This window comes from Etheostoma spectabile, chromosome 15 (assembly GCF_008692095.1).
Source record: "Etheostoma spectabile isolate EspeVRDwgs_2016 chromosome 15, UIUC_Espe_1.0, whole genome shotgun sequence".
NCBI classification, from domain to species: Eukaryota; Metazoa; Chordata; class Actinopteri; order Perciformes; family Percidae; genus Etheostoma; species Etheostoma spectabile.
In genome coordinates, this window is record NC_045747.1 from 31,380,946 (window position 1) to 31,395,039 (window position 14,094).

The following is a 14,094-nucleotide window of genomic DNA, read 5'->3' on the forward strand; positions in this document are numbered from 1 at the left end:
CAATATTATTATCAACATAATGAAGACACCTGGACTCGGTCCAGACCAGAAGCCATATAGGACCAGACCAGTGGCCGAGACCGAGACAAGTCAGAGTCCAAATACTAGCGGGAGTCCGAGACAAGTCCAGAAACCATAGAAAACGGTCTTTGCGTCCAAGAACGGACCGAGTCAAAGCCGGACTCGAGTACTACAGACCCTGGAAACAGGTGAGGTACAAATGTGACTACGTATATCAAGGTCCAAACAAAGTCCCTTTGAGGGTACCCCCCCCCCCCCACAACCGCCACCCAGTGACAAGCTTTTGTTCCTAAAGGTCATGTTTTGTCCCATTTTTTTTGACAGTGTACTCTAGACTCCGGATGTCACCACGTCGTCTTCTAGTTCCTTATCTGAGACATATCTTGTCTGTTGTTTTTATTTCTAAAGATATTATCGTATTATTGTTATTGTTATTTAACCCTCTGGGGTCGGCCGACAAAACACAAACACACAACACACACACACACAAACACACCACACACACACACCCCACACACACACACACACCACACCACACACACACACAACAAACCCACACAACACACACACACACACAAATGATTTCGGCAGCGCCAGCTCGGATATCGGCATTTAACAAAGTAAGCGGTGTTTTATGTGTTATTTCGGTTCAACAGCGGTTGGCAAGAAGTACTCAGGAACTTATGCACGTAAAGACAGTACTAAACTCCACGCTGTTGATAAATACTCGTTAGGTACAGTTCCTGCGAATCTGGCTTATTAGATTACTGTGTAGAAAATGCGTCCCGTACTTAGGTAGAAAGGGAATCTCGTGTAAAAGAAAGGAGTACAGATCCATCCTTGTTTGAGACATCATCATCGCAAATCAGCTGCCATGCACCTGAAGAGCATACCGATAGTGTTAGCTAGAGTTACTCCCGTGTATTGTGCCGTTACTGTAGTAATTTAACATCAGATTATATCAAACTACATCGAGTATATTAATGATAGCCAAGGAGATCTAATGGGAAAGTCATAGGACTAAAAGTAAACTAGTAACATAAAGTGAACTGAACTAAAGCTAGTCGAGAATGAATGTAGGTGGGAGTCAAAACTAAAGTAACTAGTAATCTAAAAGTAACAGTAACTAAAGCTGCAGATGTAGTGTAGTGGAGTTAACTAAAAGTAACTAGCTAACTAAGCCAGCTGTCAGATGAACTGTAGTGGTAGCTGTGAAGTAACTATTACTAAAGTAACCAGGGAACTAAAGCTGTCAGATTAATGTAGATGAGTAACTAAGAACTAGTAACTAAAGCTGCATGATGAATGTAGTGGAGTTACTAAAGTAATAGTAACTAAAGTAACTAGGAACTAAGCTGTTAGATGAATGTAGAGGAGTAACTAAAGTAACTAGTAACTAAAGTAACTAGTAACTAAAGTCTAGTCACTAAAGCGTCAGGGAATGTAGTGGAGTAACTAAAGTAACTAGTAAACTAAAGTAACTAGGAAAACTAAAGCTGTCAGTGATGGATGTATGGAGTAAACTAAAGGTTAACTAGAATAAAGTAACTAGGACTAACGCGTCAGGATGTGAGGCGTGGGTAACTAAAGTAACTAGTAACTAAAGTAACTAGGAAACTAAAGGTGGCAGATGAAGTAGGGTAGTAAAGTAACAAAGTAAATAGTAACATACTGTAACGTAACTGTTAGTAACTAAAGTAACATAGGAAAACTAAAGCTGTCTGGCTAAGAATGGATAGGAACTGGAATGTTAGAGAGTATAGACATAAGAGTTAGAACTAAAGAAGGCTAGGAGTAACTAAAGTAATCCAGTAACCTAAATAAGTACATACTAGGAACTAAAAGCTACTTGTCAGATGGATGTAGTGGAGTAACACTAAAGTACTAGTAACTAAATGAACTAGGACTAAAAGCTGTCAGATGGATTTGTAGTGGAAGTAACTAAAGTTAACTAGTAAACTAACTAAGCTGTCAGATGGATGTAGTGGCGTAACAAATAACGTAAACTGTAGTAAGACACTAGTAACTAGAGTAAACTAGTGACTACGAAAGCTGTCAGATGGATGTAGTGGAGTAACTAAGTAACTAGTAACAAAGAACTAGGAACTAAAGCTGTCAGATGGATGTAGTGGATAAGTAACAGAAAGTAACTAGGTAACTAAAGCTGTCAGATGGTGTAGGGGAGTAACTAAAAGTAGTATATAACTAGTAACTAAAAGACTGGAAACCTAAAGCTGTCAGATGGAGTAGTGGAGTAAGAGTAACTAAAGTAACTAGGAACTAAATTAAGAGGAAAATAAAGTCTAAGGTCAGATGGATGTAGTGGAGTAACTAAAGTAACTAGTAACTAAAGTAACTAGGAATAAAATTAATAGGGAACTAAAGCTGTCAGATGGATGTAGTGGAGATAAACTAAAGGTAACTAGTAACTAAAGTAATAGTAATAGAAAGCTGTCAGATGGATGTAGTGGAGAGTAACTAAAGTAACTAGTAACTAAATAAACTAGTAACTAAAGCTGTCAGATGGATGTAGTGGAGTAACTAAAGTAACTAGTAACTAAGTAGTAAATAGTAAATAAAGCTGTGAGGTGTAGTGAGTAAGTAACAAAGTAATAGAACTAAAGCTGTCAGTGGATGTGTGGAAGTAAACTAAAGGAACTAGTAACTAAAAGTAAACTAGGAACTAAAGCTGTCAGATGGATGTAGTGGAGTAACTAAAGTAACTAGTAACTAAAGCTGTGCATGTATGGAGAGTAGCGTAGAAGTAAAAAGTAACATGAAGTACCCAATATGTGTACTTAAGTACAGCGGAGTGATGTACTAGTACATTCCACCGCTGGTGCTACAATAACTTCTAATAAGAAGATGTTTCACGATTGTGCTTTTAAACTTGTTAATAAACAAGTGTCACACACACACACACACACACACACACACACACACACACACACACACACACACCACACCCACCACACACACACAACACACACACACACCACACCACACACACATCTATCTGTAAATTAAAGAGCTTTTTACCCATCGTATCATAACCACTGTTGTTTTTGTCTGGTAATATGTTAAAAATGGCCCTATCGTTGTGCATTTCGTTGTCTTCTTCACGCGGGGATGGGGAGAACAACCAGGTTCGATTCCGCTGCATGCTAGTACAGTATGTGGAAGAGAAATGACAATGAGCTGACGTGACTTGAAAGAACAATGGGGATCAGTTACATGCAAAAACCCATAAAAGGTCAATTAAGGTCGAGTGGATCGTGCATCCCGGAAACACTGTCTGAAGAGTCCGACGAAGGCAAACTGGAGACGTTCAGTAAGAAATGAAATCATGAAGTCGCGTTTATATCTCTAGGTCGATAGAAACGATCTAAAAACACTCGAGCGGCGTTACAAAATCATCATGACACGCGTGAAGTGCGGGCGACATGAGAGCGGAGAGAGAACAACTAACCGCTAAAGCCACGGGAATAAAAACACACACGGAGGTCGTCCTCCTGTCGTCTCCACCTGGCTCGACAGGGACGCTGGACAGTGTCTCTCAAGAGTCTGTGGCGGATCAGCTGTTTGCGCAGCCGATGGAGCAGGAGTAAAAAGGTCCCCCCCCCCCCCCACCAGGCTAAGTCCTCTTCGGCCTATCGGCAAAGACCCTGCAGGGCAAACAGAACAGTTCTAATTAACAGGGGCAGCGTAAAACTTCCCCAGGTGGTTATTGACAATAGGACAACTGTTTTTTTGGGGTTGTATAACATGTTATGTTAACATGTTATGGTAACATGTTATGTTAACATGTTCAACTCATTGTTATTTATTGTATCAGTTCTTATTTGTAAAAGACAGAACATTTAGGCTTTGTTACACGATGCAACGTATGTGAAGAATAAAGAATAATGAGAAGAGGAGTGGAAGTGATACTGGGTCAAACACGTGACATAATGTTCCCTAATGTCAAAATCTGCTGCCTACATACCACAATGCACAATGATGCCAACATTTGGGTCAGAGATTGGGGGTTTGGAGGCCATACAAACCGAGAAGCGACCCGGTGATTTGGGGGGGGGGGGGGCAGGGAGGTGTTTTTCTTTGTTGTTGTTTTTTAATTGTGAGTCTTCAACCTCTGTGAAATGGGGCTCAGGTGGGGGAAGGTGGAGATGGACGTTGATTCACCCACCTGGATCGGATGCTGGATGCTGTCACTCCAGTTCTCTCCTCCTCATGTCCCCCCCACCCCCTGCCCCAGCCACCCCAGCCTGCTAGTGTGAGTCTGGGGGGCGATCCAGAGCAGTCCGTGACCAGCAGTCCAACCGCGTGGCGTGGAAACGGTGAGGCCACTGGTGGTGCCCACGGGCCGGCGCTGGTCTGGCACCCCGGGGTCCCTGGCTGCCGTGGGTGCCCATGTGGCCTGGAGCTGCGTGGCGGTCTTGCACTGCACCCGCATAGCTGGCAGAGCAGCACCCCGCGACCGCTCCGCCGGAGCCCCCCGTGCCCCGCCGTCTCTTCACTCGGCGTGGTGCTTCTGGCGTGGACCCGCAGGTAGGTGAGGGTGGTGAAGCCGGACAACACACAAGGTCTATGTAAGAGACTTCCAGTACGGATATTAGGGACCACTAAGTCTATATAAAGAGACTTCAGGTACAGTATTAGGGACCACTAAGGTTATATAAAAAGAGACTTCAGGGTTACAGTAGTAGGGACCACTAAGGTCTATATAAAGAGAATTCAGATACCGTATAGGGACCACTAAGGTCAATAAAAGGACTTAGATACAGTATTAGGGACCACTAAGGTCTATATAAAAGATTCAGATCAGTATTAGGGACCACCAAGGTCTATATAAAAGAGCTTCAGATACCGTTTAGGGACATCGGTCTATTAAAAGAGACTTCAGAATCAAGTATTGGGACACTAAGGTCTATATGAAAGAGACTTCCGTACAGTATTAGGGCCACTAAGGTCTATATAAAAAGAGGACTCAGAACAGTATTTAGGGGAACCACTTAAGGTCTTATAAAAGCGATGGCAGACAAGAGGAGACTGTAGGAATGGAAGCACAGTAGAGAGGCATTACCTAGAGTAGGGGGCCACCTAACTTACTGGACAAATACCGGGAGTGGACACGCATGTAATAAAAAGGTCTCTTTTACTTTGTGCCCCATTAAGGTGAATTGTGTAGTTTGTAGTACTATAATGTATATGATCTAATATAATAATAAACCAGAATGAGCTGCATGTCAAGGATAGAGACTAACATCCAAAAATGGAAGAAACGAGCAAAAAAGGGTGATCTATGATGCTTTAAAAATGTCATACACTGTAAAGACGAGTTGGCAATCACCTGTAAACTGAACTATAATGTGACCTAACGAGCCGTCACTATCAATGAGAATACACTGGCCAGAGTGTAATGAGCGGTGATACAAACTCATAGTCAGTGAACTGTATCTACTTAATGATAAAGACTCTAGGAAGAGATGCTATCACTTGAAACTCCCAAGCAGCTTGCCCATCAGAGGACATTGCTACACACACAAACACATACGCTACAACAACATTGACGCTCCCACACAACACACACACACCACACACAAACACACACACACACACACGACGACACACAGATCCACAAACACACACAACATCATTAACATATATTGTACACGCAAGTAATATGGCTTACAACAAAAGTCAGTTCCGTAATGTAGACAAAGTCCCACAGCTAGCAAAAAAAATTCCTTACAGGACAAGGATTTGTTTAGTAGAAACTCAGTGGAACTTCCAATAGTTCCGTCTTGATCGAACCAAGGGACTAACCACACGTCGAAGAAGGACCACATTTGAAAGAGTTATCGCCACCACTATAATCAGATTCACACCTCACATCATCTCCTATCATGTGTGCCATCTCAGTTTTATCTTTTCTTCACTCACGTCAGCTGCACTCATTTTTGTCCATCCTACTCCCGACATCCTTTTTCCAGATTTTCCTTGCTAATTTTCCTCACCAGTCCCAAAAGGGAGTATTTGGGGATAGGTGAATTGATGTAATTATCAGTCAATTACCTGATGATGGACAACCTGATTCAAGGGGGGGTGGGGGCGGGGACATGTAGTTAATGGGTGATGCACACATGCAGCCAACACACTAAGGGCCCGCACCTTGGCAGCATCATCTAGATTGAAAAGAGTAAAAAAGCTAATCTTTAACAGCCTCTGCTATCATGTCCAGAACAAACTCTGGGCGAGACAAATGGTCTTTTTTCCAGCACGTTGCTGGATTTCACACAATGACACCACCAGTCCTTGTCTTCTGCCATCCCAGTAAGTGACAAGTGTATTTGACAATGATGACCTCCTTGTTTTGCTTGTAGCTATCTCCTTCCCTTCTCTTTCACCTCTAGTTGCATACGTCTTTATCTTCGTCAGTCCTGCTTCTTCAGTCTGATTCTTCCCCACGATAACTCTTTTCTTCCTCCTCATCCTCTATCATAAGCCCATATAACTCCAAACAATCGCCCTCCCCCTCTGCGTCAATACGTTATTGTCTTTCTTGCTTCTTCTTCTTCTTCTTGTCATTCGACTCTTTGTGTCTCTTTCTAATCTAGAAGCTAGGTCTACCCCATTATGTTTGATGCCAGTTCACTGCACATCGGGGCACACAAGGTCATTTTCAGCCAAGCTGAGAGCTCTGTCCTGTTCGTCATACAATTATACCCATCATCAGTACGTACACATTTTCTTGATGTCTCTCCGCGCGCTAGCTTCTCAATATTTGTATTTCGACCACACATCCCCTGTCGGTGACACAGTTCAAAATAGCTGACAATTATTTCTCTCTTTTGCTCTCTAAACTAGTCTGAGCCACGGGAAAAAACACACAGGATGATAATCAATCGGCCAAATCTGATGCAGATAACTGATTCCCGCGGTGTGACCGACGAATAACCACGTTTTTCAGACAGCACTGAGTTGTGTTACTTAAACTAATAACACACACAAAAACGGGATAACTAGGAGGATGAACTTGTTTCATTTTTTTGCTAAAATTGCGATTGTGCTTTTTGTTTGTCATCTCATGTTTCACTATTTACATTATCACTTTGTCCACTCATAAATACCGGTTGAACTTATGTGTTATATACTCCCTTATTCAAAACAAAAGACACATTACTAGCCACACACACACAACAGACACACACACAAGCACAGAATGGGTCTGCACATTGCACAAAATCCAAAAGCAGTATAAAAGCTTGTCTGTATCAGTTTGTACACCATGTGCATGAGTTTGTATGCACATACCCCATGTGGGGTGTCTCTCATTTGTATCTCTCTTCACTGCCATATGCACATTATTCAGCAGGTCTGGGAGTGCAGACACCACACAGACACACCGTGCTCCCAGCAATGAGGCCACGCCATGCCCACACACATACCAGGCCAAACAGCGGCATGGTACCCACACACCAGCTTCCGTTGGTATGACAACTGCTCAACACTTGAAAGCACAGACACACATACACCTGCTCCACATTGATCTATGGACCCTCCACAACAGACAATGCCAGTACACTATACACATACAAAAAACCAAAAACAGCCGTATAGGATGAGGGCACATTTACGTTTTTGTTATGAATGGGTCGTGCAACAAAACATGAACTATACAGTTGTCTGGGGGGCTCGAGAAACGCTGTATGACAAGTCTGCTGTGGTGTTATTGTTACTTTTCACATTGCGCTGAGGAGGCCTGACCTTCATGGAGATACAACTCAGTATTGTATAATGCGATTTATTCATAAGACTGTAAAATACTATCTTGAGAGGGATATTGAGTGGAAGGCGCAAAATTGAAAAGGTGGACAGTGTGCCAAACCCATCAACGACATAGATAGACACAGACAGATAATAGTACCATGACCACGTGAAGTACATGTCGTGTATAGGAATCGATTGCACGGTAGGTCTAATATTTCAACACGCCATTATGCTCTCACGACATGACTTTCTAGTTTATAGCTCAGTCAAACCGAGACTCAAGGCTCCGTGAATCAGTGGATCTGAACCATCAGAGTGGTAGCGTTTTGATTATCCGAGGAGGTCAGGGGTAGCTAGACTCCTGAGAGCAAACTGTTCAAACAAGAATGGACTTTAATATATGGATGTTAGTTGTGAGAAGGTGTCTTATAGGTAACTTTCTGTCCAAAGAATGCATACAACATATTAGGTGGGGGTATTAAGCTTACTGTAAACCCATGGTACCCCCCCCCCCCCCCAATTGTGAAAACCAAATAATTGTCTCAATGGTTACATTTTATTGTATATATCGGTTGCCAAATTTCTGTTGCATGTCCATATGCTGGCAGCTTCTTTTCTTTGTTAGATGTTGAAACCCCAACCTCATGTGTTATAAATCCCTCTAATTGGCAGTCTTTCCACAATAATGGAATTAATCCAAAGTAGTTACAGGAACTATGTTATAAGAATGTAGCTAATCCATTCATCCATTATTCAAGTGCCAATTGTTTAGTCAAGATGACATACTATGCGCTAATCCTAGAGTGCTACTTTGAGGCCACAGATATAGACTGCACTGGCCATGGTTGTTTGAGAGCGGGTAAACTTGGAAGTCAAGTCAACCCCCTTTGGCTGACTAGTTGCCAGTAGTTCATGAGCACAAAATCCAACAAAAGTCTTATTTTTTATGACACCCGTGCTCATGACAACCAAATGTTAAAAGCAAACAGCACGGTACACTTAAAAATCTTTAAACAAAAACGATTCTAACATACAAACAGCTCAGGCGAAAAGACCTCCAAGTACACACAGTGGTATACCCTTCGCAAAAAAAATTGAATGAACCACCCACAGCCCTTTATGGTCACAAAAAAGGATGTGGAGCGACATTATACAGCGGTATCATTTAGATTATTCTTTACCAGAGGACAGGTATCAACTAACTGATAAAAATAGCCATCAAATGAAGCACGTTTTGATTTATGGACAAAACCCGTGCCGTAGCATCGGGATCGAGCACTCCCTCCTTGAAAAATAAGGAGCTGTGATAGACAGGAAGGAATGGAATGCGAGGTGGTGAATGAAAGCAAAATGAGAAGAAGAAAGAAAAGATAAGAAGAATGAGTGAAACAAAGAACTATGAAAAAAGTGAAGTGAGCATGAGGAGGAGGAGAGATGAGCAAAAAGTGATAGAGAGATAACAGGTTTTGTCAAAGAGGAAGGTGAGGAGAAGCAAGAGGAGGAGGAAGGCTTGTTCACCTGCGGCATCCGTGCCGAACTCTTGCATACAACATATTCACAACAGTCAGGGCAGCAGATATTAATAAACTCCATATTAATATTTCATTCTGCAGTGGGGGGAGGAGATGTGAGACCAGCGTATACCAGAGTACAAAATCTCTCCTGACCTGTCTCTCTCCACAAACGACGTCATACCCAGACTTTGTTAGTGATGGGTCCGCCAGGGGACAGCATTGCTTGTGAATCATGATGAATGTACTTTTCCTTCCCTTGCCATCGTTTCGTTTGCCGTGCTTCACTCTTCTTGATAGTTCTATTCATTACTTTCCTTTTCCACACTATGACCTTTTAGATGAGAAAAGGCAGAATTGGCTCCCATAAGGTATAGCGATGAGTCCAATTAAACAAACAACTTTCCATGGCAACAATGTGCAGTGTCAGTAACGTTTTGTATCATTGTAGTTTTTTGTAGGTTGTAGGGACGTCAAGACTGAACGGGAACTCCTAACATTGACAAGTCCAGTACAACGCTAACATCAACGGAGCTGTATCCTATGACCACTGTACGCGACAGAATTCAAACAGTGTCTGTGAATACATGTGGGAGTTTAAGCCCTCTGTACATGACTGTATGTGTCTGATGAATGTTTTTTTGTTTTACACAGGGCACACAATAAAGTACAGGCAATTTAGACAATAAATGTCAGTAGCAAACCCACGAGTATGATTCCTAGCTTGTGACAACGTTCTAATAAACTGTTCCTGAGAATATGAGAATATGCATCGCAAGCACAAATAAAGCTCTGTACGTTTTTACATTACTGTGGGACAAGAACCTGTTCGGCCTCTTCAGATTAGCTAAACTTGCAAGCGCATGGACGAGTGACTGTCTTTCCCACTTATTGAGTTTTCTATCTCCTTGACCTCTGTACATTAAATCATAAATAGGCAAAAGTTACCTTTAAAGTGCCATATTATGTTCAAATATCGGTTCTGATTGTATTCTGATGGTTTGTAACCAGAATAGTTTACGATGGTTTCAGTTTCACCATAAACCATATTGTTGTGTCGTATGCACATGCTACAGGTCCCTCTTTCACTCGTGTCTTTGGGTCTCTGTTTGTTAGCTTACAGAGTTGAGACATCTTCATTTCTTTACTATCTTTGGGGCTGGAAGTACCCAGTACAGTAGAAAGGTAAGACACATCAGCTAGATAACTCATTTCTCTCAACTTTGGTCAGTAAAAAGGCAGATAAGCACGGCGACTGCTTCTAAACGAGGGCGCACTTGTGAAATACTTGCGAGAACAGGAAAATGTGAGATAGTGCTTGTGTAGATAGTGGTGAATAGTGTGTCGTTGTTCACCGTGTAGCCGCGTGCTTTGCCAATTGAGCAATGCTAACGCTGAAGCATGCTTTCCTGTTACGACAACTCGGATTTTAGACGTGAACAGTAGACTCTGGGACAGATAACGGTAGACGTACACAAAGCGTGTGGCAGGCAGCATCACTACATGAAAAACTCAAGCCCGGAGGACGGAAAGGCAGAGGACATTCAGATAGCCTGTTATTTCACTCAAAACAGCTTCATGGTAGCTGTGGTCCAAGTTTGCTGGCGTGTTGGACGCACCAGAGACACAAAATATCATCCCAAATCCCTAGCAAAAGTGATTTTTGTCATAAAATGGGCACCTTAAGCAGGGGAAAAAAAAATATTGCCCCTTTTGGATTTGTAATATGTCCGGGTCCCCTGATGTGTTAAATTGTTGTTGTATCGATTCTACAGCCAGGATTTGAGAAAAATTTCACCTGCAGAGTCCAAAACCGAGGACTTGGCACTGCTAGAGATGCTGTTTTGCGCAGCAAACCACACAAACAACCAGCACTAATGTGCACTTCCAACCTCTCATCCTTACCCTACAATGTCACATATTCTGTTTAAAAACATACCATTGATGGTTTAAAATATGGAGCATCAAGCCTGAAAAACCTTTCCAATTCCCCGTTTTTTAGGGTGACGACGGAGATTCCTGTAGAGTACATTTTAAATATTAAACTTCACTGAGGATAGGGTACCCATGGCTGAGGCCACTTGGTCGTGAAATGACATCAGCGGCACCAGCACAACTGTTGAGTACCTACTAGTTGAGCTTGCATTAATGTTCCCGAGATAAGACACAGAATGCTCTTGATCTGCTTATTGTACTCCAAATCCTTACTAAAGAACGCATGTTGTTCAGATCACTTGGTCATGCGTAGACGCACATTCTCCATACGTTTCATATATTTCTTTGACACAATCTTACCAGCTGTTACAAACAGAAGAACAATGTTATACAAAATGTGAAGAGAAACATACAGAATGTCAAGGCTAGTTTCTTTGCTTTCTGCCGTTGGGGCGTCTACCGTCCTTTGCCAAACGTTTGCCGCAGGACCCGCTGACCCGCTCTCAAAAAAAGAATGCGACAATGACAAAAATGGCCGTTTCTACCAACGGTACAGCTGCTGTGGGGGTCAACAAGAGCGACTAAAGAAATCACCAATGGCTTGTCAACAGTTTTAACAAGAATGCAACGAATCAAACTACTATAAAATAATCGCCCCCTCACGGACAAATAGGTTGAGTGGATACTACACAGGCTCACTCTCTGTTCTGCATGAGCGGTAGGATAGTACCCCTCAGTGTGCTCATGATGGACGAGGAGGTTCCAGCAGCAGACCAGGTAGTGAGACTGGTGCCACCTGCTGCCATCGAGGGGGTGTTGTGGTGGCTGTATCAATGTAAAGCATGAGCACGGTACTAAATGTAGTAACCGTTTTTCCAAGAAATACAAAGGGGGAACACAGGCAGTTGCACACTAGAGTGGGTTGGCTCAGCATGAGCCTCACTTAAAACGCTCAAAAAAAGATCCCTGATGATACTGATTTGATTTAAAATAATTAGTTTCAGCTTCGTTCATATTCTCCTGGCAATTACTATAAACTTTTAGACATAGCTGTGCGGCCATGTTCCACTCATAAGCTTCTGGAGAGACCACATAGTAATGAGACACACACAGAACGCTGCTTTCTAATCAAGCCATGTTGATATGTGTAGGTTTATTAGGCTTGTTTTGAGGTTCGCCATATTGCTGTTTGTATTTTACAAGGTAAAAAACCTAGTTGCTGCCTTAACTGTTGGAAGATGGCAAACATTAAAGTGTTTATTAATGGCAGTCTAAAGAGATTCTATTTACTATGGAGGTAACCCATAGTGGGGTATTCTTTATTTCAAGCAGCCTACCAGAGGCTAGTTAGGCTAGCGCCTGCAAACACAGAATCCACATTTTGGGCTTATTTTTGTCTTGCTAACGAAAATCCAACACTGTACACAACGTATTTCTGAACCCGTTTTTGCATGTACCCCAATCAATATTAGACAATACCCTGTTTCTCGTTCCTCGTTTAATTACTGACCAATTCTGCCCACTCCAGAATCAGTCATGTAAAATTAATTACCACAAACTGGTCCTGCACGTAATAGCACCTTATTTTGAGGAAACAAAGATGATTCGGCTTTTTAAAACAAGGAATCGATTGGAAGGGTGGTTATGCGCTATGTACCGCTACACCGATTAAACATTTTACATGGGCTAAGTAAAGTTCTCGTCATGATCTAGGCAACAGAGCTGACAACGAGCAAGCAGAAAGGAATGGACCGTAAACTGCACAGAGGCAGCCTTGAGGGTGTGAAAAGGATCGCGCATCATGGCACAAATCCGATCCCAGCTGTGTACAGGATTTGTGTAATGTTATATTAAACTTCATGGTGTGTCATTCTGTACAGTTGTTCTAGGTCACTCATTATAGGATAGATAACAGGTGTAGTAGAATAAAAAGTTTGCCTACCTCTAGTATAAGCAGCTTGTCGGTAGAGGTTTAGCACAATATGCACTAGGTGGCGAGAACATAAATATAAGGATATGCCGCATCATGTTGTCCTATGTGTCCTATGTTGTCCCCAGTGGGTACCAGTCTCATTGTTGTTTAATGTTGCCTCAATGTTGTCCTCATGGGTGTCATGCCCAGTGTCCTCATGTTGTCCTCAGTTGTCAGTTGCCATTCATGTTCTTTGTCTCAGTGGCAGTTTTTGTCCTATCACGTCTTCTTACAAAATAACATGGATTGTTCCAACGCTCTTTCCAAGTACAATCTCTATTCATTAATTTGGGTCCGTATTCTATTTGTATAGCATGTGTAAAACAAAGTGGAAGTTGTTGTTAAATGTTTGATGTAAATAGTTGACAATCTCCAAGTCAGGTGATTATCATCAACATCCATTCCTTTGAATTAGTCTAAATAATTCCTAAGATTCTGCTTTCTAACTCAAACATTAGGATGATTCCTATAAATGAGGTTTGATTGGACCATAAATTCCAAAAATAACTGTAAAACTAAAGTTAATAAGTTAGTGCTACGCAGTGTTGAAAACATCATAAAAAGTGACATACACTGAAAAAAAGCGTCAAAAGTGTTAAAAAAAAGGGACAAAAATGTAAGAAAAAGTTAAAAACATTTATAAAAAGCCTCAACAAAAGTGTTGATTTTCAGTTTTGACGGGGAGACACCCCGAGGGTTAAGAAGGGGTTTAGAAGTTAAATATCTGATAATGTGGCCGGGTTGGTTCAGTGGTGGAGCGGGCGCACATGTAATGAGAGGGTTACGCCTCGACACAGAGGTCCAGGGTTTGAATCCAACCTGTGATGGTTTCCTGCGTGCACTGCACCCCCCTAACTGTCCACACACACACACACACACACACAC